Source organism: Rattus norvegicus, chromosome 19 (assembly GCF_021556685.1).
Source record: "Rattus norvegicus strain SHRSP/BbbUtx chromosome 19, alternate assembly SHRSP_T2T, whole genome shotgun sequence".
Classification (NCBI taxonomy): domain Eukaryota; kingdom Metazoa; phylum Chordata; class Mammalia; order Rodentia; family Muridae; genus Rattus; species Rattus norvegicus.
This window is the reverse complement of record NC_141552.1, coordinates 19,325,854-19,353,294: the sequence shown is the minus strand read 5'-3', so window position 1 is coordinate 19,353,294 and position 27,441 is coordinate 19,325,854. Positions and strand designations below refer to the sequence as shown.

The following is a 27,441-nucleotide window of genomic DNA, read 5'->3' as shown; positions in this document are numbered from 1 at the left end:
GGTGGTGGTGGTGGTTGCGGACTGGTTCATTTCAAAGCATGCTGGAGTGGCATGGCCACTGAGCATCGGGAAACACAGAAAGGAATGCGACCGGACGAAGGGCTCCCAACACACTAGACGTTGACCTTTGGCACTGGAACAGGGTCCCTGAAGGTAAGTCTGGACAGTCAGATAAGGTAAGTACATTTTATTACAAGGAAATGGGACAAGATAAATCTTCTTTTCATCTTGCTATGCTTAAGCATCTTTAAGAGTGCAGGGAATTCATGTCTATCAGTCTGGTTTAGAAAAGTGTTTAGAGACAGCAAGAGTACACTCCTTGGTTCCCTGACGAGGGTTCCAGGGATTCTGATATCTGGGTCAAAGTGAAAGTTAAGGTGAAAAAGGCTGTCAGGCAGGGCAAAAAGATTCCAATTTCTGGTCTCTTTGGGCTTTAATTTTTACTGTGTTCAAGGCCATGAATGCACACAGGGTAATAACGAACACAGAACAAGAAGCTAGAGCTTCATTAAGACAAAACGAAAGTAAAAGTTTTGCCCTCTGCACCACTGCCTGAAGCAGGTTTTTCTAAGTCGTTTCCTGAGGATGGCATGTTGACCATTAGATTCACACGATGATGATGACAAATTCACCTGCTTTTTCTTTTCCTATACTTAGGCTAGCATCGATTCAAGGTGTGGCCCAACCGACTTATTATAAAGGATGATACTGGTTGGTTGAAAAAGGTAGTAGCTTTCTATGAACAATGTATTAAGTTTTTATGTATATTAAAATTAACATTGGAAAGAACAATGGTAGGAGAGGAAGCTGGAGGACAACTGCTGCAAATGCTTGCTTTTGAAAATGCTAATGAAGAGTACAGGAGAGCATTATTACCTATAAAGGAGGCTGGGGATATTAATGCTTATATGAAAGCATGCAAGGGTATCTTTTCTGAAAATGGAAAGATGCATATTTGGCATGTATTGATCCAGATAGAGTTATTAAATTATGTTTAAATACTCTTGAATATCCTACAGGCACTTTCGCTCAGGATGAGTTGCCTTTAGAATGGGTTTATATTAAATAAAACTTTAACCAAACATTAACAAATTATGAGGAACAAATTTCTTTAATCATTCAGCAAGGCATACAAAGACCTGTTACTCTGTGGGGATATGATTGTGCTGCTATTGTTTTCCCATTAAGCAAAGATAAAGGGGAATATTTAATGCAGATGTCTGAGGTTTTTCAATTAGCCATGATTTCTTACACTGGAAATATTGAATTTCATCCTCCCCATAGTAAATTGTGGGATTGCTTTAAAAAACAAAAAAAATTTTGATAAATACACTAATTTCTGTTGATCCATTACCATCAGCCTTTACTGTGTTTACAGACGGCTCTAAGACCAAGATGGCTTATTGGACCAAAGATTAATTTTGGGGACAAGAATCTTCTTTTGGGTCAGTACAACAAAATGAATTATTAGCGGTAATTAATGTATTCCAGGATTTTACTCATGATGTAAAAATATTATAGCTGAGTCCGCTTATGTTGTAGGAGTAGTACAGAATATTGAGACTGCTATTGTTTCTACATCTAAGCCTATATTAAATGTTATTCTCACATATTAAAGGCCTATTGTTATTATGAAACTCTAGAATATTCATTACACATACTAGATCACATTCAAAATTTCCAGAATCTTTAACACTTGGCAATCATATGGTAGATCAATTAGTGGCATTTGCTACCCTAGAAGAACACAGTCATAATCATGCCAATACAGGATATTTACATATTAAATATAAGCTTCCCTATTCTCAAGCCAAACAAATTATTGCTAATTGTCCTATGTGTCAGTCTTCACGTATAAAATGTATTCCATCTCAAATTAATCCCAGAAGGATGCAACTTAATACATCGTGTCAGATCGATATAACCCATATTTCTGAGTTTGGTCGCCTTTCACATATAGATGTAAGCATAGATAATTTTTCAAAATTTGTGTGGGCTACACCATTGCCAGGAGTACGCACTGCTCATGTTATACAGCATCTATTGGAAACGTCTGCTGTTATGGGACCGCCTTCTAAAATTAAAATTGATAATGGACCAACATATATTTCTTATCAATATAAACAATTTTGTCAATGATATCATATTGTACATATTACTGGTACAGAACACAATACACAAGGACAAGCTTTTGTTGAAAGAATTCACCATACCCTGAAATGACAAATTATAAAATTAAAAAGGGGGAAAAGAGATGGCCTTATTCAACCTGAATGGAGTTTGCAGACCAGTCCCAGAGCTATATTGGCACAAGCATTATACGTTATTAATTTTCTTAATTTACCACAAGGTGAAGTTATATCAATAGCCGATAGACACTTTGTTGAACTTCCCCCCAGAAGGCATGGAACAGACAGTATGGATAAAAATTGTCCGGGATGCTGAATGGCAGGAAGGGACATCATTGTATATAGGGGAGAGGGTTTTGTCTCATTACAGGATGGGAGACTATTCTGGTTACCCGGGAGATGGATCCAAGCACAGAATAATAAGAACTGCTCCCTACCCTCAAAGGAATCCAGTTAAACCAGTTACATTTTCTCCTGATGGATGTTCTCAGGAGATGAGGAGGTGTCCTCCATTACTGAGGCCCTGGCTTCTCTTAGTGTCCACAAACAACAATGGATAAGGATCTGTGCAGTGACAACCCTATTACCTGTGGGGTCAGGTGAAGCGATTAAGCACTGAAAGGAATAATTTTGTCCCCTTCAGGAAAGTCCTTTACTGCTGAGCACTTATTCTTAGCAATGTGTGTTTTACTCATGGTTTCTTCTGCTGCGGCCAATGCCAGTTATCGGGCTTATATTGCTTATCATGATGAAATCCTACTACTTTTGTGTTAGTAAATATATGGAAAATGACACAGAACATGATTGGGAGTTAATTCAAGCCTATTTAGAGGGTAATGAAGTGCTTCAAAAGTAATTAATGCCTTGAAATATGATGTTCGAATGTCTTTTGGTAAACAGCTAGAAGATACTACCCCTATGGAAATAGCGAAATTATTGGCTGATCAATTGACAGGATTAGATCCCAAGGCTTGGCTTCAAAGGATTTTCCATAGCATGGGAGGAGCTAGTTTTGCCATAATCTTATGTACATTATGTATTATGTTGCTTTATTTTTACATGAGGTCCTACAAGGACCTTTAGCTATGTTATGTAAAGTGTTACTTTAAAACAAAAGAAAAAAGAAGGAATTGTTAAGACATAGAGATGCAGCTCCCAGGCAGGGTCAAGAAAGGCCTGGTGACAGATTCAAGTAGGGGCTGGAATGCCGCCCTGGAGAAGAAAATGTTTTTCTCACTTGGCCTTAAATTATGTTCTGCTGTGTCCCGTTTCTGTGGAAGTGGTTCTAATGCTCTCTTGGTAATGGTGAGTATATTTTGATTATAATTAGAGAGGTGATTTGTTATATGAATATTTTGAGAAGAAGCTTTTGTTTATTCATCTTTCTTTGTTTAATCTTCCCTCATTGTTCCTGGTATCCTGGGAATAATGATCTTATGGTATCTTGACACAATGAAAATTGTAGTAATGCATATTCTTAGCTTAATAAGGATTGATAAAGCTTGCAACTGCGTGTAGTTTCTTCTGCCTTTGCTCTGCACCCCCTGTCCTGGGGGTATGCGACCATACCCAGGGCCCCAACTCACTAGACATTGACAATGGGTCACCACACAAAACACAGAAGCATCTACCTTAGTCAAAAATGGACATTTTATTGAATGCATACACTAACACTGATTGATCACATCAATAGCTAAGGTACTAGGGGCAGATCCGTGGCCCAAAATACATTCCTCTAAACCTATAAAGAAAGAAAGAAAGAAAGAAAGAAAGAAAGAAAGAAAGAAAGAAAGAAAGAAAGAAAGAAAGGAAGGAAGGAAGAAGAAAAAACACAAAAAACTTAAGCTTCTCATAGGAACTTCGCAGGAAGTGTTGTCTGGCGGTCAGTTCTGATTAGGCCATTTTAGATGAAACAGTGCATAGTGACCCTTAATGTGATGGGCCCTATATAAAGCTTTTTGCAATATTGGAATTTTAACAAACCTCATCCAGAACATACAGCAGAGGCAAGGATGTGATCACCATGTCCTTGCTCTCTATCAGGTTATTTTTCTGTGTCCTTGATTGTCAGGCATAGACAGCAACAATCTGAAATAGCTGGTAGACATGGAACAAAGTGGCTAAAACTATAGTTGTGGGTTGCACACCTCAACTGTCAATGGCTAATGCTGTCCTCAGAGACCTCGGAGGCCCCTCTTGTAAGACTGTCTATTGGAAATGGAAGCACTGACTTCAAAGTGAACCGGGCCAGCCAGGGAGAGGGCAACATGGATACGTGAGACCCTGTCTAAAACCAGCACAAAAACCAACCCTTCATTCAAAGCATCATCTATTAATTCTTTATTATTTACCACTTTCTCCCTACCAGCCTTTCAGTCTGGAATGGTAGAAAAGGACTGGGAATGTTCCTTCTATTCTAAGGACCTTGATCTCTCTTTCCTTAGGTCCACATTAAGAACACATGCAAATGGGTATCACCATCTGAACAACTTAGTATCATCTACTCAGTATATCTAGCCTAACACTGTGCTATGACAATCTCAAGCTTCCTTGAGTTTCGCTGACCTAGCAAGAAGTATGAAGTACTGAGGCCAACCCCAGTGATCCTTTCAAGAGGTTGGAAGAAAGCCATGAGAGATGCTCCACTTCTTTGTCCTTAGATTAAATCACATTGTCACAATGTGGGTGGACTATTTAACCAGACATGTTTCTCCCAACCCCACCTTTCTGAGTTCAGATCATGGCAGAATTCATGCCCCACCAACCTAGATATTGAGTTTAGTGATATGTAATTATTATTTAAACCTATGTATTAAATTTTGTCATTTTGTTAATTTTTGTGGTTTTCACAGTCTTCTTTGATTAACTTTCCAAGTTTTATTAATTGATCCCCTGTGTTCTCTGGTATTTTGTCCTTCCCTTCAAACTAAAGTATTCCTTTTAGGATCCTCTACAGAGCTGTCTTACTGGTTACTCATATTTTGTTAAATTTATTTTTAGTGTGCATTAGTCAGCACAGTAGCTGTGCAGCTGCCTGCCCTCCATGGTACCAGATCTACTTTCCAAACAATAACGCTAACTCTTACAGGCTGTGTAGCATCTTGGCTGCTCTTTGTTCCCCTTGGACAGCCCTCAGGACCAGGCTCTCCTCTCCCTTAACCATGGCTGCTGTCCTCTTCCTCTCTCCTCTCCATCACACACGTTCTTCCTTTATTCTCTGGTAGCTTCTTCCTCCTTCTTCCCTCCTCATGATCCTCTCTAGCAAAGCCCTCAGAAACTCACCTCCCCCATCTCTCTGCTGTGCAGCTGTTGGCTTTGGCTTCTTTATAATCACAGTTAACTGGGAGCAGGGTCAGTTATTTGGGGTTAACCAGTCTTGGTTTTACAAATTAGCAGCAGTGGTGGTTTGACATTCTCACCTAGGAGAGCCTATGCCTTTCTACCCCAGTTCCAACTCACCTCAGGCCCGGGCCTTCCCCCCATCCACTTCCCACGGAGCAGGGAGAGAAGCACCCACTAGAAATAAAAGGGAAGCCCTTGGTCCTGCCAAGAGTGAACCCCCAGTGAAAGGGATTGTTGGGGGGAGGGCGGTAATGGGAGGAGGATGAGGAGGGGAACACCCATAGAGAAGGGGAGGGGGGGTTAGGGGGATGTTTCCCTGGAAACCCAGAAAGGTAATAACAATTGAAATGTAAATAAGAAATACCCATTTAATAAAGATGGAGAAAAAAGAGAAAAGTGTCACACATTTAAAACAGAAGAATATGGACCCTAATTTTAAAGCACAGCTCTGTCAATTAACTATATCTTTAAGGAAGCTCAGAAAATCAGGCCAAACAATATTTTCTCGGTTTATGTATCTGTAATGTCACATAAATAATAATCTTCGTTTCTTGCTATTGTGGGGGGAATTAAATAGTTAATATGTAATCATGGAAATTTTCAAGTACCATCCATTTTTCTGTTCATTAAATCAATCTTCCTCATTTCATTGATCAAGTATGTATGTTTTCTTTTCATAATTACATGTATAATAAAACCAGCATAAAAACCTTCAGAATTGTATAAGCTTTCACTTTAACAAATTAAATTAGTTGTTCTTTGTATTTCTGCTGAACATTTAAATGTTCTTTATATGTCCCAATGCGAGTTTATTAGGTACCTATAAACTTTAAACTCTTTGCCTGAGAGCATGAGTACTATTTAATTATATAGTAACTACATTCAGGCTGTCTTTGTATTAGAACCAATTATAACAGACTCTAAGAAAAATTACTATTGCGTAAAAGTTTGTGTGTGTATGAGTGTGAGTGTCTGTGTGTGTGTGAGTGTGTGTGTCTGTGTGTGTGTGTGTGTGTGTGCAGCACATGACCAAACAACTTTCAGGAGCCATTTCTCTCCTTCTGTCATGTGGGTCCCAGGATGTAACCCAGATGTTTGACTTTGGCAATAAATAATATTACCAACTAAATAAATAAATAAACAAACAAAAAACAAGCCACCAATCAACTTTAAAAGTAAAGGCCAGAAGTTCACAGAATAGTAGCATTGGCCTTACCATATCATTTCTTTGGGGATGGGAAAATTAATGTTCTGAAATCCATGACTTTCAGGAATTGTGATATTCATGGAAATTCAATTCCTTTGCAGATGCTTCAGTTGTTGTGGCCAATTGCTAGAAAGGTCAACTTAAGCTTGCAGGACCCCCACCATCCCTCCCCCTGCCTCCACAGAAAGCTCAAAAGACACTGCCCAGAACTTACTCCACATTCCTGAGAACCACTTTCTTTGTCCATCATTTCTTTGAGATGAAAGGTCAGACTCCTTCACCCTAGTCTCTCCACAATCGACATCCCCCCTCCCAAAACACTTCTAAGACTGGAAAACATGTCTTAGGATGTATCTGCCAGACTCGGGCTGAGACAAACTAGGGCACTGGTTGTCACTACAACACTGGTGACATCACAGAGGATGCCAGAACTCTCTAGGAGACAATAGAGTGTCATAGAAGGGACAGCTGATGTCACGGGGAGCAGACATTGCCTCCCTGCTAATGTTCTCCCTGTACTGAGCATAAGCTGAGGTGTCCTTTCCAGGAGACTTTCCCGGGGCAGAGCCACTGAGCATCTCCTGCTTCCAAAGCCAAATTTTCCTCAAGGCTTGATTATAAAAACCTTAGTAATTCCTATGCATCTAAATGAATGTTTCCTTCCAAATCCTGCCCAAAAATGTCTCATCCTAACTCAAATTATCCTCCTTCACCAATATTAGCCATTAAAAATTCCTGAGAAATAATACCAGTTTGAATATGCACTCAAAATGTTCTCCTGTCTTATTATGTACAGGTGCTTGAAATCACATCAAGAAATAGACTGCATGGAAGGTTGCAATATGGGTGTGTGTTAGGGGAACACTCATGAAGCCTTGTGCTTAGCATTCAACGGTTGCCACAAAATTCCTTAGGAGGAAGACTTGAAATCATTATGGTGCTAGAAACAGTGTGGAGGCCAGTTGGCAGAGGAAAGTGAAACATTAGAGCCACCAGTGAAGGCTCCTGTTGGGCCCTACCTTGGTGTTTCCCTCCAGCCTCGCTGAGCCTTTCAGCCTGCTATAGCAAGAAATTGTTTACACCTTTGACAGCTGCTCTTAGCCCCTGATTTGGGGCTGGGATTTTCCATGGCACCCTTCCTCCCCACTGAGCTTTCCTGCTTCTTATTTTTAAGAAGCTGTTTATGCCCCTGATTGGGCTGGAATTTTCACCACACAGACTTGTCCTATTTTCCTGGTTGGGGATTTTCACCTGCCTTGTTGTTTTTCCACAGCTTTTGCCTCTGGTATATAAGGAGATCTCAGTAAAGCCTTGGTGGCACTGGCTAAAAAGGGGTGACCCGTGTACGTGTTTTCTTTCAACCCCACAAACCTACACCCAATATTCACACACTGTCGGCGCAGGCACTGACAACAGGTATCACAATAGAAACTAGTAACTAGATTTAACCAAACTATCACATTAATGCTATGTTTGGTGGTATTTTTTGCCCTCTTAGGACCTGGAAGAGGCTTGGGGTTTTCTAATCCTACTCATAATTTTTTAATCTTCCCAACACTATGTGCTTTGTTCTGTTAATGCTAACAGCGGCATCCAATACCTAGGATATTTTCTACTGACATGTGTGACGTGAGACAAAACAGTCCCTGTCATCCCTCACCTGAATAAACTTCCTTAGCGGACAGTGTAGTTGGAGGGTCCTTCTTTCCTCTCCAAGATCGAGAAACATTTCCAGTCTTCAGACAAGTGTGTCAGCCATTGTCCAGTGACTGTCTAGAGATGTCCACAATGTCAGCTGAGTGAGGGCAGCGCAGGGCAGGGCAGGGCAGGGGATTGGGGGAGGGCAGGGCAGGACTGGGCAGTGGTTTGGGGCAGGGCAGGGGTTTGGGGCAGGGCACAGCAGGGCATTGGGGCAGAGCATTGGGGCGGGGCAGAGCATTGGGGCGGGGCAGGGCAGGGCATTGGGGCAGGGCATTGGGGTGGGGCAGGGCAGGGCAGGGCAGGGCATTGGGGCGGGGCAGGGCATTGGGGCGGGGCGGGGCGGGGCGGGGCAGGGCAGGGGATTGGGACAGAGTCCATGAGATGTCAGTAGGCAACAGGCCAGCTGGGGCTAGTGTGGGTACAGGGCTTCTTGTGTGGGTGTGAGAGGAGGAAATTAGGAATGGTCAGATTCTGATGTACCATATAGGCGGGAAGGAGCTTAGACCATCTCAGTGCCATATAGGGACATTGTAGACCCTGATGGGCAGTGTGGGGATGGTAGGGTCCCATATAGTGCTCTCTGCAGGTGTCAGGAGAGCATACAGTGGCTCTGTGAGACTTATGACAATCAGGCAGGCACTGGTGTAAGTCAGAATCATGGGACAAGCCCTGTGTGCAGCCTGGTTTTGGGACATTCCCAGGTGCCCCATGGACTGCAAATTAAAGGCAAAGGACACAGGGAAGCCAGCAATTCCCAAGCACAGGACATAAATACCTGTAGATCTTTCTAGAATTTCCATAGACTATCTGTCACTAGTCCTCATTATAGAAGGCACCAACATTCTGCCCTCTACTTCAACTTGGTGAGACAGCTATTCTAACTCCAGCAGAAAGGCCTCAGGGAAGACAGTAAGAAGTCGCAGGTGACACCTTTTACTATTGAAACAGGATCTTCCTATGGAGCCCAGAGTGGCCGTAGGGTCCTAATGCTCCTGCCTCACAGTGACTAGAATTCCAATCCACCCTCAAGAGCAGTTGATTCATCGCTAGATCAGACTAAGACATCTAAGGCCCCAGGGTGCTAGGATTACCAGGGTCCTAGTAAGTTTCTGCAGCCTAAATTACAACCTGAGTCGGTGCTGCTATTTGGGACACCGCCTGATGCCCAGTGACATCACACCTTGGAACTCTTTGTCAAGCATAAGCTGTTATGGGAATGAAGTGCCCACACAATAAAAACTGGACTGAATACTCCTAGGTCAAGAATCCCCTGTTGGAAATGCCTTGGACCGCAAATTTTTAAATTCTAGATCCTCCTGGCTTTTAGAAGATTTATAAATACAAAAAAAGAAAGATGGGCATAATAATTTAAGCCAGTGATCCCAGTCATGGGAAACTGAGTCAGGGTGATGGAAGACTGTAAGTTCCAGGGCAACCTGTGTTTCAAGAAAAAAAAAAGGCATGGTGAAGATTCCACTCAAGTAGAAAACAAAAGGGTTTCACATGGGCCTTGCCATCCACTGGTCAGCACTCTCATCACCACAGCCACAGGCAGACACTGGGGAACATTTCCCACTGTCTCTCTTTGGGATGCAATCCACCCCATGATTCTATGTGAGGAATCCCCCAAAGGTTGCATCATGTGAAGGACCTAGAAAGTTCCAGGATTGGGAGAATTTAGGAGTTTATGATTAGGGATGATCTACAGCTGTGGCAAAGCCTTTTCCCAGCACATGGCAGCCCTAGGTTTGTCCCCAACAGTAAAAATAAAATCCCCCAAAATAATTCAAACAAAATGTCTTGAAGCCTGCGCACTGACCAGTCTCCTCAAAAGTGCGCAGGAACCTGGGTCCACATTTAGGACCCAGCACGGCCTCTGTGACCCGTGAGAAGGGATCTAATATGGGAATTAGTACAGTATGACTTATCCTTGTGGATACCTTTGGTGACAATAACCACCTGACCCCTGAAAACCCATCTACCTGGGGGGCTCAGCACTCATGTCACCCAAAAAGCCCAGATGTCAGCATGGGCAGGTGGTGAAGAAAGTTTGTCTCTCGTGAACATCAGTTGCTGCTCCTGATCTGACTCTATCCTCAGGAGACAATGTCACTCCAGAAAGTGTGGGTGTCAACGGCTCTTCCCAGGCCAAGGCTGGAATACTGCTTAAGTTCCACAATGCACAGCAGTGCTCACTCTAGAGCTAAATGTTCTACAGCTGAAAGGGGTGGGTGCTCTGCTGGCCACGCCCCTCCCCTGCAGTATTTAGTGCACTCAGAGTGGTGCTTCAGATGTGAGGGACTTCTTGAGGCTACTCCCATGGAGAATGGCAGATTCAGCAGAACGGGGCACAGGGTGAGTTCAGAGCACAGCTGGGAGGAATTTAGGGATGCCAAGCCATGACTAAGACCAGATCCTAGGCTGACAGGCACTTGAGCTGGAGAACTGGCATCCAAAGTGTGACTGCCTGAATTCCTCTTAGACCAAAAGCCCTGGATCTGAGCTACTTTGGTGCGTGCTCCTAAGTGGGGTCCCAGACACAGCTCAGAATTGGGGCTGTGCATGGACTTTGGTGCTGGCAGCAGGTGGCTTAGCCATAAAGTGCCGAGCTTTCCCATCTGTGCCCACTCAAACTCCTCTGTTTCATTTTAGGTGTGTTTGGTATAGTTTTGAGACAGGGTATCTTGTAGCAGCCCAACTCGCTTTGAGCAACAATGTAACATAAAAATAACCTTGAGTTCAAGATCCTCCAACCCCTCTGTCCCAAGTCCTGGAATTAAGACCTCCAGCTGTGACCATTTTACTGTAGCATAGGATCCATCTGTATTAGAGTGAGCTTTGGAAATACTGGAGCTCCGACTGTTCCTTAGAATTCAGGTTTCCTTAATTCTTAGCAGGAGTTTTGTGATGATGCTGATGAGAGAGTCAGGAGTTACACTGGGAGAGGTAACAGTCCTGGCAGCCCTGAGTGCTCAGTGAAAGTCAAGACAGAAGCCTGCTGATTAGCACCTGAGTGAAAGTGGGAGGATTCAGAGTTCAAGAACAGACTCAGTTACATACCTAAGACAATATTGCAATACTTTTGTTTCACTTTTGGCTTGTTTTCTTTGAGACAAGATGTTAATTTATAGCCCTGGCTGTCCTGGAAATCACAATGTCTCTACCTCCCAAGGGATGGAATTAAAGGCATGTGCCAACATGCACTGCCACTAATTAATTTTTAATTAAACATGCTGGCACAATCCAGTAATCACAGTGCTTAAGAGGCCGAGGCAGGCAGATATCTGGCTTCCTGACAAGTCTGATCTACAGAGAGCATGTCAGAATAGCCAGGGCCAAACAGAGAAACCCTGTCTCAAAAAATAAACAACAAAATGAATTTGTTTTAAAGAAGAGAGGAACTATTTAACAGAATTAGAGGCAGAGAACCAAAAGGTAATGGGCAGTGCAGAGTCTAGCTTCTGAGATGAAACTGGACACCATGGGGTTAGGGTGGGGATTCTCATCTTGGACTGGGAGACAGAGGGTGACTTCAGGCATGGAAGGCTCAGTCAGTCATTAGTCAGGATTCTCAATCAAGAGGGTGTTGTAAGATCCAAAATGTGTGAGCAGTGTTCTGCATGAGACTAGAAGAACCTGCCTACCTATACAAAACAGCCAATGAAGAGTAATCACAAGCATATGTCTGGAGGTCCACAAGAGGTTAACGTCCACCTTAGTGTGGATTATTCAGAGCACAGCTGGAGAGGAGTAGAAGAGCTGATGGTGGCTGAGGCAGGAGAGGAGTTCAGGTGTGAATTTGAGCCAGTAAAGGAGCTTGTAGGTTGGGCAGAGCAATGAGAGGTCTAACAGCATAGCTGTTGAGATCCTTCAGATTAATTTGTCTTAAGATCCTCATGCCATAGCCAAGGACAGGAATAGATCTGACTATTGGGTGGCTGGGCTCACATAGCCCAACAGGTTTGGCCTTGCATCTGTGAGATTCCAAGTGTCTCCCTTTAGACACAGCCATGGAGAAGGTGTAGCAGTGAAGGTGCAGATGGCTTTGCAACGCTTGGCTTATGGTGTTGAGTACTTCATGCTCCACAGAGCTAGGAAATGTCCTAGAAGCCAGGGAGGCTGAGCATGAGGAAGACAGGTCTCTGGGAGAGAGAAATGATAACCAAAGTCACTAAGAACTTCCTGAATCACAGTGTCTGTTAACCATATATTTTATTTACTTATTTTTATGGGCCTGAGTGTTTCACCTAATAAATGCTTGTGCACCATGTGGTATGTCTGGTGCCCGTGAAGTCCAGAGTGATTCCCTAGAATTGCAATTACAGGTTAATAGGAGCCACCATGTGGACACTGGGAACTGAACCTTGGTCTTCTGCTCTTAGCCACTAAACCAACCATCTCTTCAGCACCACCCCCCAATTGTATGGTCATTAAGATTTAACCATTTGGCCTTCAGTATTTGAATTAATACAGATGTGACAAGAGTTATAGTTAACATGGTGGTTCAGGTATAGACAGGCAGGCATCTCATTGTATACAAAATATGAATCCTTCCTTCCTTCCTTTCTTTCTTTCACTCCTTTCTTTCTTTCTTTCTTTCTTTCTTTCTTTCTTTCTTTCTTTCCTTTCCTTTTCCTTTCTTTCTTTCTTTCTTTCTTTCTTTCTTATTTCTTTCTCTTTTTGTTTTATTCTTGGAGACAGTGTTGTTTTTTGTGTAGCTGACCTGGAATTAGCTCTGTAGAGGAAGCTGGCCTAGAATTCAGAAATCTGTCTGCCTCTGCCTCCCAAGTGTTAGGATCAAAGGCCTGTGCCACCACCACCACACATCCTTCTGTTTAAAGGAAAAATGTAGTCTTACAGGGCAGCATGAGTTTAGCCCCGGTATAGACATTTTCCTAGGCCTCAGGAGCTGTAGAGTTCATGAAGGATTTGCTGCCTTCCCCTTTAGCCTGGCTAACTATGAGAGCTGCACACCCATGGGTGTTTGCTTCACAAGAGTCTGGAGGATGAGGGTCACAGGCTGAGGTAACTGTGTAGAGCAAAGGATGCCTGGTGAAGGTCAAGTGGGTAAAATGCTGAAATGCTGAGAGAAGAGGCCTATGGTAGGCGCCTCCTACACCTGAGACTTCCAACCCCAAAAAGCAGGGGGTAGAGAGTGAGGATGCACAGTGCACACAGGTCAGGAAAAGGCCATGTTCCTGAAGCCTCCATGAGTGGTGAGCAGGCTCTGGGGCACCATGAGGGAAATCAGGAGCTTCTGCACTTTGTAGAATTACAGGGTTCCATGTTTCACATGCCCATGATTTGCCCCCTACTGCAGGGAGAAGCCAACACCAGAAGCCTCCAGCTCCCAGCCCTGCTTTTGCCATGTAGGCTTATCCAGAAAGAGCTTGGAAGTCCCTGGACCTGGAGTCTCAGGTGGTTGTGAGCCACCTGACCCTGGTGCTGGAGACTGAACTCAAGTCTTCTGCAAGAGCAGCAAAGACCTGTGCGCTGCCTGGCCCAGCCAGGGCTGTGAAATGGTGTTTATTTTCATGCTGAACAAGCCCAACAACAGTTTAGGTCCCTAGAAGCCACATAAACCTGGATGCAGTAGTGTCTGTCATCCAGCCCTTCCCACAGGGAGATAGGAGCCTAAAGTGGACAGTCTCTAGGATTAGGGGGAAGGGCTAGCCTAGCATACACAGCCATGGAGGAGAGGTAGAAGGTGAGGACCTGTGCTCAGGTTGTCCCTGACCTTTACACAGGCACATGAGCACCTGTACTCACAGAAACGCCATACAGACATACGTGAAAAAGGAAATAAAAACAAACAACATTGAAAATACAATATACTGGGGCTGGAGGGATGGCTCAGTGGTTAAGACCACTGACTGCTCTTCCAGAGGATCTGAGTTCAATCCCCAGCAACCACGCATTGTGTCTCTTAACCATTTTTACTCTCATATACTACCCTCTACTGTTGTGTCTGAAAACAGGGACAGCGTACTCAGATGGACAAAATAAATAGTTTTTTAAAATCCTTTTCTTAAAAAAAAAAAAAACTCTTCTGTGACACATGATCATTGTGTGATTCCAAATGTCGCTAAGTCAGTAAAGTCCTATTGCTACATGGTCCACCAGTTGTGTCAGCCTGGTTGTAGAATGGCACAGTTGAAAAGTTGCTGGTCACAGTGATCAGGCAGCCTAGAAAGCTCACCATGTGCAGAGAAGGCTGTGCTGTGTCCTAGTCCTCTACCCCACACTGCCCCTCATCCCTACGAACAGAGCAAAAAGAACAGATGAGGAATGTTCCAGGATTCTTTCCTCTTTGATTGCCTTACTAACCTAGCCCTGTGCTACATGTAACCTTGTCACATCCTCTGTCCCATCCCTAAGCTCTCATACCTGTCAGATGAGACAGGGATCTTGCTTTGGGGGGAAGCTCTGGTCCCTCTCTGTCCTAACAGTCTCTGAGCCATCGCTGAAAGAGAGTCCTCTGAGGATTGAGGGATGTCCATAGCCAGTGCTCTGACTTCCAGGAAGGTTTGAGGAAGGTGGTCCTCTTCTTGTGGTGCCTCTAGTAGGAGCAGCCCACACTTGGGCCCAGCTCCCACTGTCAGAAAAAGGAGGGTGGCTCTGGTCTTTGCACAGCTCTCTAGCTGAATGAACAGTGCATCTCTCCTCTCTCTCTTGCAGGAAGTCTCCAGTCTCTGGTGCAGGTGCTGTTCCCAAGACAAAGGAAAGGAAAGTGCTAAGTGAGGGTTCCCGGGATCCTTTAAAACATTGTATGTATTGTCTTCATTAATGTTTCTGTTTAATTTTTTATTCCATGTGTATTGATCTCATTGTAGGGGTGTGCATTCCAAAGCATGAGTGTTGAAGGTAGAGGAAAAAGCATGGGAGTCACTTTATCCTACCATGCGGGGTCCCAGGCTCTGAACTGGGTCATTGAGCTTCTTTACAAAGAGCTTTCATGCTGAATTTCTTGCTGGCTCTGATTTCAGGGAGAGCATCTCATAGAGCCCAGACTGGCCAGTAAACTACTGATCATCCTACCTCAAGCATTGCCATCTACTTCATGAAAGGTTGAGTTATTGACATGAGGAACTGGGGATGGGCAGAGGTGCATGACTGAGGCTATCTCTGCTCAGTGGCATGCCTTTGGGGACAGATAGTTTTCATCACTGAGGTGTCATTTGAGTGCAGTACTCCTCTGGAGAGATGGAGTCTCTTTGGCCAGGGCATCAGGTTCTCCAGACAGGACTTGAAGGTGGAGGTCTGGAGGCCAGGCCTGCATTCCTCTTCAGAAGCTGCAGTCCCCACTCTGGACAGTGCTATAGCACAGGGTCACATATCCAGTTCCACCCTGAGACCTGCTGAGTCACATGCAGGTTGTGCTGAGAAGCAAACTGGGGTCTCCTGCAAGGGCAGTGAGTGCCTCTCAACCACTTACTCATGCTTTCCTTAATTGTACACTCGAAGTGGGGCGGGCATGACACATGTGGGGGTCAAACACAAATCAAGGGAGTTTTTTCTCTTTTTGTATCAGAGAGGGCCTGAGGATCAAACTCAAGCTCTCAGGATTGACAGTGATGCCTGGACCTGGTGCGTTCAGGGTAGGGGATGAGGGTTTAGTCCTAGGGATGGAGCCCAGGACCTCACATATGCTAGGCAAGTGCCTAATCACTGAGCTACATCCCCAGCAGATGTTGGTTGCAAGAGAACTTGGGCCCTCACCATGCCAAAGGAGCACTCTATGACTTAGTGGCCCCAGCCTGGTAGTCTTGTTTGTAACCTCTGCTGTGTTTGCATGCTGCCTGAGCTTATTAATATAGCCACATCCTCAGGGTGACAAAAACTTCATGGAGACTCCCACTGTCAGATACCTGAAGACAGGTTTCAAAGAGAACAGGTAACCAGTGCAGAAGTCTCACAGTGTTCGTGTGAAGTACATGGAATATAAGTCCTAGATGACAGAATGCTCAGAACACTGGTGTCCCCACTGTTGGAAGTAACCAGGACCACAGATCCCAGTCTTTCATCACACCTGAAGACCCCTAGCTGGCATGGTGGCACATACTTCTCATCCCAACACTTGGGAGGCTTAGTCAGGAGAATCTCCTGAGAACAGGAGTAGGAGGACAGCCTGGCCAACCCATCAGGTGTTACCTGCAGGTCTAGTTCCAGACATAATCCTAGCATGCAGTCATCCCCGGCCATGCAGGGAAAGCATCATGGCACACCAGGAAGCCAGTGAGGCCCATGTTGCTTGACTGGGCAGCTACTTGTTAGCCATAAGGACTAGGGCTCAGAGTGCCCAGAGGCTGTGAGACTGAGGGTTTCAAGGACCCAGCAGCAGGCCAGATGGTCTCAGCCTGGACTCGATACTGAAGAAGGAAGGAGCCCTGAGTCCTGGGCCAAAGCTGTTAGTAGCCCCATGACCTGGGCTGCTGGTGGCTGCTGGGGTCAGGAGCAGTGTCTTGGTGGGTCCTGCTGTGGTGAGAGAGAGCAGCAGAACTTCTGGAGGACAGAGAGGGAGCAAAATAGAATGGGAAGCCAGTGTAGAGATCTCAGAGTGTTTGTGTGAAGCAGAGCTAGGAAATGGGTTGCAGGGGCAGGGGAGTAGCAGGCTGTGCCTGTAGAGATGAGTCAGCCCAAGGGAGGAGTTGTCAGAGACCAGCAGCATGGGGTAGGGGAATATCTCCGGGGAGGGGCTCCTGTCCCTCCAGGACAGTCTCCATCAGAGACTGAAGGGCTGGGCCTGAGAGGGGAATTAGGGATGAGGGAGAGACTGGAGAGATGTGGGAAAAGAATGCACCTAGGAGTGAAGCAGGGCCCCCAATGTGGGATGGCTGAGGCCCGACAGAGTTGGATGTTGCTGATCCTACATTAGGCCAGGCCAGAGGGCCGAAGCTCCAGCAGCCAGAAAGGAAGCCAAAGTGTCTGAGGAGGCCTGCATCAGATTGAGTCTCATGAGGGTCCCACCAATGGCCAAGGCAGGATTTGTTGAAAGCAAGGTTGTGGGTATAATTGTTCTCACCTCGGAAGGGAATAGGTGGCCATGGGTCTCACAGGTACTGATGGTGCAGGGACAGGAGACCTATGGACTGACCTCATTGCCACAGGGCGGCTGAAGTCTCTTGTTGCCTTCAGTTAGTTGTTGTATTAACTTGGTAGCTTCATTTCTTGAGAAGCTTGGGTGGATGAGGTGTAGAGGAAGAAGGTCCAGCTGAGAGGAGGGATCCAGAGTGTTCCATGGTTGGCAAACAGGTTCTGAGATCTGGCCTGTGCACTCATGCCCATGTAACTGTTTGTCTTAGCTGCAGGCTCAAGAGGGTTGAACTGACCCAGGATCAAACACCACATGTGCCCTGTGTTTTCCAAGCTTTCTCATGGTTGCAAGCTCTGGGCGAACTCACATGGACTTTTCCATCATTCCCTGAGCTCTAGGTGACTCGGATGGATCATGGAGAGATCTCTAAGCCTATGCCAGCACAGCAGTGACATCATGGCAGTGTCCTCTAGGGTTCCAGGACTGGATCTTTTTTTTTCTTTCTCTGCTGATATAAGGAATAAGACATCCTATAAAACAAGGCCAAGCCTTCCTAGAGTTGAAGCCCAGAACACACAAGACTCCCCCAGGGATGGGCCCATCCAAGAAGGTGTGGGATGTTTTGTGGCTTAGGTTGTTTCACGGTGAGTGAGAAGTGTCTAAGACGCACACATGTAGCTGCTTGGGAGCTGGGGAGGTCATGGGACCCCCTAGATCTGATTCTGCAGATGACTGTGAACATCCATGTGCTGGGATCTGAACTCTGGTCCTCAATCCCTGAGCCATTCCACTGGCCCCTGGCTTTCCCTTCCTAGAATGTTTCTGTATTTCCTCCTACTTGATGCCTTGATGCTGGCTCCTAGCCCAATGGCCTATATACAAGATGAATTCTATAAATGTCTTATAAACACTAAGTATCCTGTGAAGGGTACTAGTGCCCTGTTCATAACAGGAAGGCTGAGGAATCCAGTCTGCAACAAAGAGAAGGCCGGGTGCTTTTCCTGTCATTCAGCATGAAGGGCCAGTCCTGCTTTTCACTGCAGGGTCCTGGTTATGCTATGGGTCTTCCTGGTGCAGCAGTCGTATCCTATGACACACGATGTGTCTCCTGCAGGAGGAAGAGTGGTCGAGTCACAGTACCTGCAATATGACAAGAAAACGAAAAAGGTGATGAAGTCCTTGACTCCCAGAACCACAGGAAGTGGGTGAGGTGAAGGGCAAGTAGGGAGACAGTGGAATCCTGGAGGACACTGTTGTGGCCTTTACCAGGTGCCTCTGTGACATCCAGTCTTGGACACAGGGATGAGTCTGGGTATCTAGCATCAGCCTATGTCAGTCTCCATGGTCTACGGCCCCTGCACCTCTTCACTGCTCCTCTTGCTTTGGAGACCTCAATTTTGCCAAGCCTTTTCTTCAGGACCATCCCCTGAATCATCCAGTGGCTCCCAAGAGACAGGCACTGACAGCAGACATTTGGTATGGATCACAGGCGAAATTGTCATGGGGCTTTTGCCATCCTACCCAGAATGCTGTGAAAGGCCCCACTTTGGTGGCGTTCACTTCTGGAATGTCCTGTGTGATAGTTTCAGCTGTGAATAACAAGGCTAGCAGTTTCTACTGCTGCCCACACAGGCCTCCAGCTCCCTGAAAGCTGCAGTGCTCACCTAGAAGGGAAGCACATTCAGGACAGGGAGAGCCCTGAGGAGCTCAGTCAGCTTCCTGGTCATCCCTGCAGGGACACCTCACCCCTGCAGTGTGGTCATCCCCGCAGTGACACCTCACCACTGCAGTGTGTGGTCATCCCCGCAGTGACACCTCACCCCTGCAGTGTGTGGTCACCTCTGCAGTGACACCTCACCCCTACAGTGGGTGGTCATCCCCTGAGTGACGCCTCACCCCTGCAGTGTGTGGTCATCCCTGCGGTGACACCTCACCCCTGCACTGTGTGGTCATCCCTGCAGTGATGCCTCACCCCTGCAGTGCAGACCTTTGGGCCTGTGGCCTTCAGGTTCCAGATTATCTGTTAAACTCCGTTCATAATCAGAATGTTTTGTGATCAGCCTCTGCCTGGACTGTACTCCAAGAAGAGTTCAAGGGTTTCTGTGGCAACATCTAGTGATCAAGCCTTAGCAAAAGGATTCCCACATCACCCTGCAGGCAGATTCCCATAGTCATCCCTAGTCCATTTAAGCTGCTGCTGAAGATGCCTTGAAGGCATAACCACAGCGACCCCGTGTGTTCAGAGGTGATGTTTTCGTTCAGGAACCTGATGCTGAGTCTTCTCCTAACCCAGCAGGCGGTCCCTGCATCAGGCTGGAGTCTTGAGTTTCTGTGTTGTCCTGATACCACCTGCTGTGTTCTCCTGGGGCAGAATGGATCTCAGAAGGTCTGGGCCAGTCTCACTGGTTGAGGATTCTTGCAAGGCCTCATCTCCAATTCCTGAGGGAAGGTGTAGGTTAGGAGAATGCCTGGATTTGAAATTCAGTGTTTTCAGATTTCAGAATTGGATGAGGGGAACTCAGCATGTGCATGTGTCCATGTCTCTGTATGCATGCACATGCAGGCCAGGGATGGACACCAGCAACCTTCCTCAGTCACCCTATGCCTCTCACACAAAGGAGCACTCACACAGAAGCTGTGGCTCACAGATGAGGCTGGTCAGGCTTAGAGTCCCAGAGATTCTTCTGCTGTGCTTCAAAACTTGAATGTGTGTGTGTGTGTGTGTGTGTGTGTGTGTGTGTGTGTGTGTGTGTGAGAGAGAGAGAGAGAGAGAGAGAGAGAGAGAGAGAGAGAGAGAGAGATTCTACCAGCTTGTACAACCATGCATGCACATATGGATGCCAGAGGGAAATATCCGGTGACTTCCTTTTGGAACAGGGTCCTAATCAACTATCAGGTCTCTATATCTTAATATGTAGCAGGGGTCCCAGCGTGAGCATAGCCAGGGCATACACATGCTTGGCTGTCAGGCAGGCAAGAGGCAGAGATCTTGTTCTATTTTTCATGGTTAATGCTCTTAGTGCCCTTGAGGGCCTGGCTGACACCTGCCTGGAGACTGCTGGATCTGATGCTGGCCTAGACAGCCAGGGCTATTGATGATGGATGTCCAAAGTGGCCCTCATTCTTGGCAAACTTCTCTCTTCTAGTCTAAATGTGCTTGAGTGTTTAATGCAAGGACTGGGTTTTAGTTTTCCTCTTCCATCCTGCTGCCTCCTTGTTTCTTCAGCGGGTCACCTGCCCTAGTGATGAAAGAGAAGTGTGTGAACCACAGCACCACCCTCCCATGCTTCTGCTTGCTGGTCTGTGGTATCTGTTGATGTAGAACCGTTCCTGTGGCGGTCCTGTTGCTGTTTGTGAGTTTTGAGGATTTACGCCAGTGTAGTAATGTGCATAGTCATCCTGGGAAACACCACAGGAAGTTGGTCCCCAGGTTTCAGCACACAGAAGCACAGGCCAGAAGAGATGCCCAGGTGTTGAAGGAGGTCCGGTAGATGTGCTGTTAGTTTCCTGTGTCTGATGCATGATTGTCCCTTGCTTAATAAAATGTATACACAAAACTCTTTAAGTGTCCCACTGACCTCGGAGAAAGAACATCAGTGGGAAGATGGCTTTGAACTCTTAACTCCCTGTTCCTTTCCTCATAACAGGTTTCTGTAGCAACCAAAGGAGAGAAGCCACCTGAGGGAAGGAAGTCCAAGACAGTGCCTAGGAGCAGAAGTAGGGTCTGGCTGTAGAGGGGACAAGTGGCTGGGTATAGGGACTCTAGGATCAGAAAAGAGGTTGCCTGGCATCTCCCACAGCAACGAAGACAGTCACGCATAGTCATGCTCAAAGGCCAGTCTGATCCACACAGCCCCTCATTTCCCAGGCGATTATAGATGGTGTCAGGTAGCAGTTGAAAACTGCCATCATGCCATCAGGGCATGATTCAAGTGTTTATTAAGGTATCATGGCATCAAGAGTATATGAGGACATAGCCATATGTACACAGAACGACTTGCAGATCCAGAGAGCAGGGAGGGAATAGTCAGGAGCTCCTGCTTGCTGCTGCCTTAGGGGTTCTACAGAAATCCCAGTGGCACTTGGGAAGTGGAGGCCATATCAATTCGGGATTGTGGCCACATGGGGAGATTGAGACCAGCCATGTGCTGTGGCATCAGAACACTGTACAGCGATGACAAAATGGAACATAAAACACTGGTTGGCCAGCTTTGATACTGCTGACTCCTGACGTGGCCAGGGGCCATCCGGTTCACCAAAGGCTCAGCCAACAGTTGTCTCTCCACTCACCAAAAGTCAAAGAGTGGCCCAGCTCCACAACCAAATGTGTGCCCACATTGCAATGACTCCGGTACTGTTTCACCTCAGCTGCGGAGATCTCAGGATCCATGAGTGTCCAGCACGCACACACCCGAAAGAGACAGTCTTAGGGGTCGTAGGCAGCACTGACAGTGGTGAGCCTCTGCCTCACGGCTCAACGGCCCTGACCTTGGCATTGTTTGGGCACAAGAGAGCAAAGTGATGGGGACAGACAACCTGCAGTCTACCATGCTGGAAGGGCATGACTAACACTGATTGATCTCATCCATGTGACTACTGAAGCTTTTCCCGCTCTCTGTAGTGGTGACCTTACAGAAACCATGCACACCCGGTTTAGACTGTATTAAAGTAGCCACCATTTCAGGGTTCCCTGCATTAATAAACTACACCTATTTAAATGAATTCAGTGTTCCTGTGGTTTGAGTCCAGACCCCTTGACACCAGATCTTCCCTTCTGCAGCACGTGGGAAAAAGGCTAAGTTTAGGAAAGGTGACGTCTTGTCATAAGTTGTGTGACAAGAGGGATGGAGAATGATCCCTTGTGATAAGAATCAAGGTTTCCTCTGTGGTATTTAGGTCTATACTGGCCCTGTGCAACAGCTTCAAGAACCCATTTCTGATTTTCCTTGGGATTCCCGTGATGATGCACTCAGACATGATTGGAAACAACCAAAACGGTGGTCAGACTTGATTTATAAAATGTAGGTAACATTGCAAACTTAAGTTGTAGGATATTTGATCATATTGTCATCCCTAATATTGTGTTATTTACTTAGAAAAATACCTTCTGGCTGTGTAGTTCAGCACTAGCACCAATATTTCACCCCTAAGCTATTTTTGTTTGTTTGTTTGTTTGTTTGTTTTTTGTTTTTGTTTTTGGATGAACAAGTACTTTCCTATTTTGTGGCCCAGCCCTAGCTCTTACTTCTTTGCACAGTCATAGAGAGCCCTCAAACATATACTCAGACAAAGCCAGGGGAGTGTATAAAAGGGCCTAAGGCAATACCACATAATGACATTGAAAGTGGGCTCTCTTCTTGATCCACGCCTCCAGCTCTCCTGACATCTACATGAATTATAACTCCTAATGCAGTGTAAATGATGTCTGCGCTATTGCTAAAGGAATCATGAGAATAACAACTCTAAACATCCCACCATGGATAGAATTTGTGGAAAGAGGTGACTGGCAGCCAACAAGAGGGCTCTACAGTTAAAGGGGCTTGCTGTCAAGTCTGATGAGCTTGACTCAATCCCCAGGACCCACGTGGTAAAAAGGAGAGAACCAAGGGCCAAGCTGTCGTCTGGCTTCCACTCATGTGCTTACATGTATGTGAGTATATATGTATATGTCTGTATGTACGTGTGGATATGAATGTGTGTATGCATGTATTTGTATACGTGTATATGTATATGTGTGTATATGTCTGTCTATATGTGTGTATAGGTGTATTTGTATGTGTGTATATGTATTGTATGTGTGTATGTGTGTATGTATATGTGTATGAGTGTATGCATGTATGTGTGTATGTGTGTATATGTGTGTATGTGTGTGTGTATGCATGTAGGTGTGTATATATGTGTGTGTGAGCATGAATGTGTATAGTCATGTATATGCATGTGTTTTCAGGTATGTGTATTCGTGTATATGTACGAATGTATGTGTGTATATGTATGTATGGACACACAAACACACACAATGTTAAAACATAAAAAGCTCCTTGGAGTATTCACCGTGCCTGGATAAGTGGTGACCATGTGGGGGAAACACATGTCCATGTAAGCACACCTGTTCACATGCGCTGAGCAATGCCCAGCCTGGACTTGAGCTCACTACCTGCCCAACAATGAGTTTCTGCCCACCTGGTCTTCTCAGAGCCAGGCGACGATTGTTCCTGCCATTCCAGTTCTGTTCCAGTTTCTCATGCCACAAACCTTCTAGCTTGAATCTCACCTACTGACGCAGGAACCTAACAGCCTCCAACCCAGTGAAGTAAGTAAACTTCTTCCTGACATCCTCAGGCTTGGTGTCCCCATGAGTCACAGGGAGGAAGGATGGCATGCACCAAGGAGAAGGGCCATGGGCAAGGAAGACAGGATCATAAGTCAGTCATCACTGACACCAGCAAAGTGTGTGCTTCAGAGCTGGCTCTGCTCACTCTTGTCCCAGTGGCAGGACTTAAGAGTGGTGCATACCTGTCACCCAGCACTCAGAGACGTCTGACGCCCAAGAACCAGGAGTTCATGGCCATCTTAACTAATGGTGAGTTCAAAGCCAGCCTGGGCTGCATGAGACTCAGTCTCAAAGCAGGCAAGGAGGAACTTGCTATATTTGAGCAAGGAAGCTGCCATCCTCCTGGGTTCTAAACATTCACTGCAATACAGAAAGATGCTAGGGCTAGTGTGGCAGAAAGTAGGAGACAGAGAAGCCAGGTTAACCCTCACTAATCTCCTCATGCTGTGTGAGCTATGAGTAGATGGTGCCCTATACACTGTGGACAGGATGGTCTCTCAGACGGTTCAGAAAGCCATGGAGGACTCCAGCAATTCTCCACTTGGGTGTCACTTGAGTCTTATACGTGTGTGTTTACAAGCCAAAACATAAAATCCATAGGTGACTGTGTGAATTCAACATGGCCCAGCCATGTGCTGGAATATTATTCAGCCTTACATAGGATTCAGATTCTGACCCTTGAACAGGAATGAGAATGGTAGCCATTCTCCTAAGTCAGACCTCTAGGCAGTGCAAAAACAAACTAATACTGTATGACACCACTGAGGGCAGCAGTGTCACCAATTATATAAAGACAGAAAGCAGGAAGGTTTACAGAGCCCCAGGGGTGACACGGGGTGGGGAGGTTGGAGGGTAGGTGTGTAAGTGGGACTGAGCCTCAGAGGAATCAGACATGGCTGCAGAATATGCATGTGGCTGCCTCCCATACCTGTGGGTGCTGCCTCCTCAGAAAGGCAAATACAGCAAAATAATGGAACAGAGGGGACAGGCTCTGACCTCCTGTAGACACACAAAAATGATGTGACAGAATGTGCACACTGCTGCCTTGCTGCAGGAGCAGTTGAGCTTCCAGAAGGGTTGAAAGAGGCTGGAAGGGCTGAGCATGGCACTGAGTTCAAGGACATAGCTTTAGGTCCTGGGGAACTTAGGGTGCCCTGGCCCCATCCCGCTGATACTGAGGGACACAGCTGACATTCAGGGTGATGGCTGGGCTGGGCTGGGGAATAGGTGTCCACTCTCACCTGCTCCAGCTTGAAGATGTGCTGGGTGAAGTACGACTGCAACTGCTTGTTGGATTCATTGATGCAAATCTGCTGGAAGCTATTCTGTTCAAAGTCTTCAAATCTGAATATGGCCAAGACACCAATGGGCAAGCACTGGGAGACAAGGTTTGGTTATAGCCGGGGCCTCCTGGGAAGACCAGCCGTCCTGAGAGGAGTTGCAGAAGAGGGGATGTCTTTTCCTGACCTGTTTGGTACCCAGTGTTTTTTGCCAAGGGTTCCTTTGTTACTTCTTGATGGAACCAGGCCTGCACATATCCAGGAAGCATTGGGGTGGAACCTAGGCTTGGTGCCCACATGCTGGCATCGCTGAGGGTGAAGCCTAGCCTACCACACTTCCAGACACCGAGTGCAGATGCCTGGGTTCCTATAGAATGGCGGTTCTTACCGTTCCTAAAATTGTGACACTTTATTTCAGTTCCTCATGTCATTGTCATCCCAACATAAACTTATTGGAGAGCTACTTCATGAGTGTCACTTTGTTACTGTGAGGAACTGTAGTGTAAATGTCTGGTGTGCAGGAGCGCTGATGTAGAACCCACAGATTGAGAGCAGCTGCTGTAGAGGATGAGAGTCCCCTGCCAGCCCTGGTGTTTGCAGAGATCCCGTGGCTTCCTAGTCTCCATGGCTTTCCCAAGGACAGGGTTTATTCTTTTCCGTCTCAGGGCCCGGGACCTCACAGAAACAGCCTCTCCCATGTCCTTCCAGTTGAGGAGAGTGTGGTTGGGCCTCAGCACAGAACAGTCAAGCAGGGCGCTGTATAGACACTTGGACAGCGAGTCTCCTGCAGTTATGGCCTCTGGACAGAGGGGTTTCTTACCTGGGGTGGGGCAACCGTGCCAGGTACAGGCAGTGATGCTCAGAGTCAAGACCTAGTTTTGTCTTATTTTCATAGACAATGTTGCCCAGGCTAGCCTCGAACTTGCCGTGTAGCCAAGGATAATTAAACAACTGATCCTACTGCCTCTACCCCCCATGGGCTGAGATTGCAGATGAGTGTCACCAGAGCTGGCTTGTCACAGCTGCTATACGGCTCTAAGTCAGGGGCCTCATGTGCAGGAGTGTTATGACTGTGCCATCCCCACCCTGCAACCAGGGTTTTCACCTTTCTCCTGCTGAAGTCTGCTTAATCCTACCATGGCCCCAGGACACAGCAGCTGTGGGAGACTCAAAGTCTGGGGCTTCAGCACAGCATGGGTACACAGCATGGCATGCAGCCTACACGGCTGTGAAAAAGCCAAGGAAGTGCTTCTCAGCTCACCCCCTGTAGGAGTGTCTAGTCCATCCTTCTCTCCATGGACGCTGACATCTGCTTCCAACTGCCCGACATGTCCCTCTGGTTTTGACTTTCCTGGATGCCATGTCAATGCCACCACACAGAGTGCTGCCTCTACTGGGGACACTCACACAACCTCTCTGGGGGACATCTGAGCCAAGCAGGGATTGGGTGCACTGCAGAGAGGTCAAGTCATGTCGTGAAGTACCTTGTCCCACAAAGGCTCACTGTTCAGGGAGTTGACTGGAAAAGTAAGCCTATGCCCCTGGGCAGGGTCCCCATAGGGAGTGTCCCACACCCTGCCATCAGGTCTATTCCTGGTGCCATGCAAATTCAATTTGCAAGACCAAATGCTCTGGAAATGTCAAGAGCTAATGGAAATGTACCAGGAAGTGCACACCATAGCAAAGGGAGAGGATGGCACAGAGACCTATGCTATGGGTTAAGGGGCACGGAAAGGCAACCTCGAGCACAGGGGTCAGTCACCTCTTTCACAAACAAGGCAAAAGGTCAATGCTCTCAGCTCTGGGAGCTTAAAGGGCTCTGTGGTTCCTAAGCCCTGCAGCTGCAGCCAGAAGCAGCACTGAACAGGATGTAAATGCTGAGTATAGCGATGTCAATAAAACTTTATTTACAAAACCAAATTAGTGGTGGTGCTGGTGGTGGTGGTGGTGGTGGTGCTGGTGGTGGTGGTGGTGGTGGTGGTGGTGGTGGTGGTGGTTGCGGACTGGTTCATTTCAAAGCATGCTGGAGTGGCATGGCCACTGAGCATCAGGAAACACAGAAAGGAATGCGACCGGACGCAGGGCTCCCAACACCCTAGACGTCGACCTATGGCACTGGAACAGGGTCCCTGAAGGTAAGTCTGGACAGTCAGATAAGGTAAGTACATTTTATTACAAGGAAATGGGACAAGATAAATCTTCTCTTCATCTCGCTATGCTTAAGCATCTTTAAGAGTGCAGGGAATTCATGTCTATCAGTCTGGTTTAGAAAAGTGTTTAGAGACAGCAAGAGTACACTCCTTGGTTCCCTTATGAGGGTTCCAGGGATTCTGATATCTGGGTCAAAGTGAAAGTTAAGGAGAAAAAGGCTGTCAGGCAGGGCAAAAAGATTCCAATTTCTGGTCTCTTTGGGCTGT

General features: G+C 46.4%; 1 protein-coding gene and 1 long non-coding RNA gene across 3 annotated transcripts in view; both read left to right on the top strand.

Annotated features, from left to right (window-relative positions):
- The window catches only part of LOC147999003 (disks large homolog 5-like), a 124,855-nt gene that overhangs the window by 78,161 nt on the left and 19,253 nt on the right, over positions 1-27,441 (top strand). Inside the window, exon 1 of one of the 2 annotated variants that reach the window (XM_087595898.1) lies at positions 26,942-27,159. The exons of the other annotated variant lie outside the window; for it this stretch is intronic. The gene's annotated coding sequence lies outside the window, so the exon portion shown is untranslated. Of the gene's footprint in view, positions 1-26,941; positions 27,160-27,441 lie in introns of those variants that run through there. 2 annotated transcript variants of the gene reach the window in all.
- Positions 34-22,133, top strand: LOC147999005 (uncharacterized). Its single transcript, XR_015644299.1, has 3 exons — positions 34-153; positions 15,058-15,146; positions 17,682-22,133. It is a non-coding gene; the product is annotated as an uncharacterized LOC147999005 (long non-coding RNA).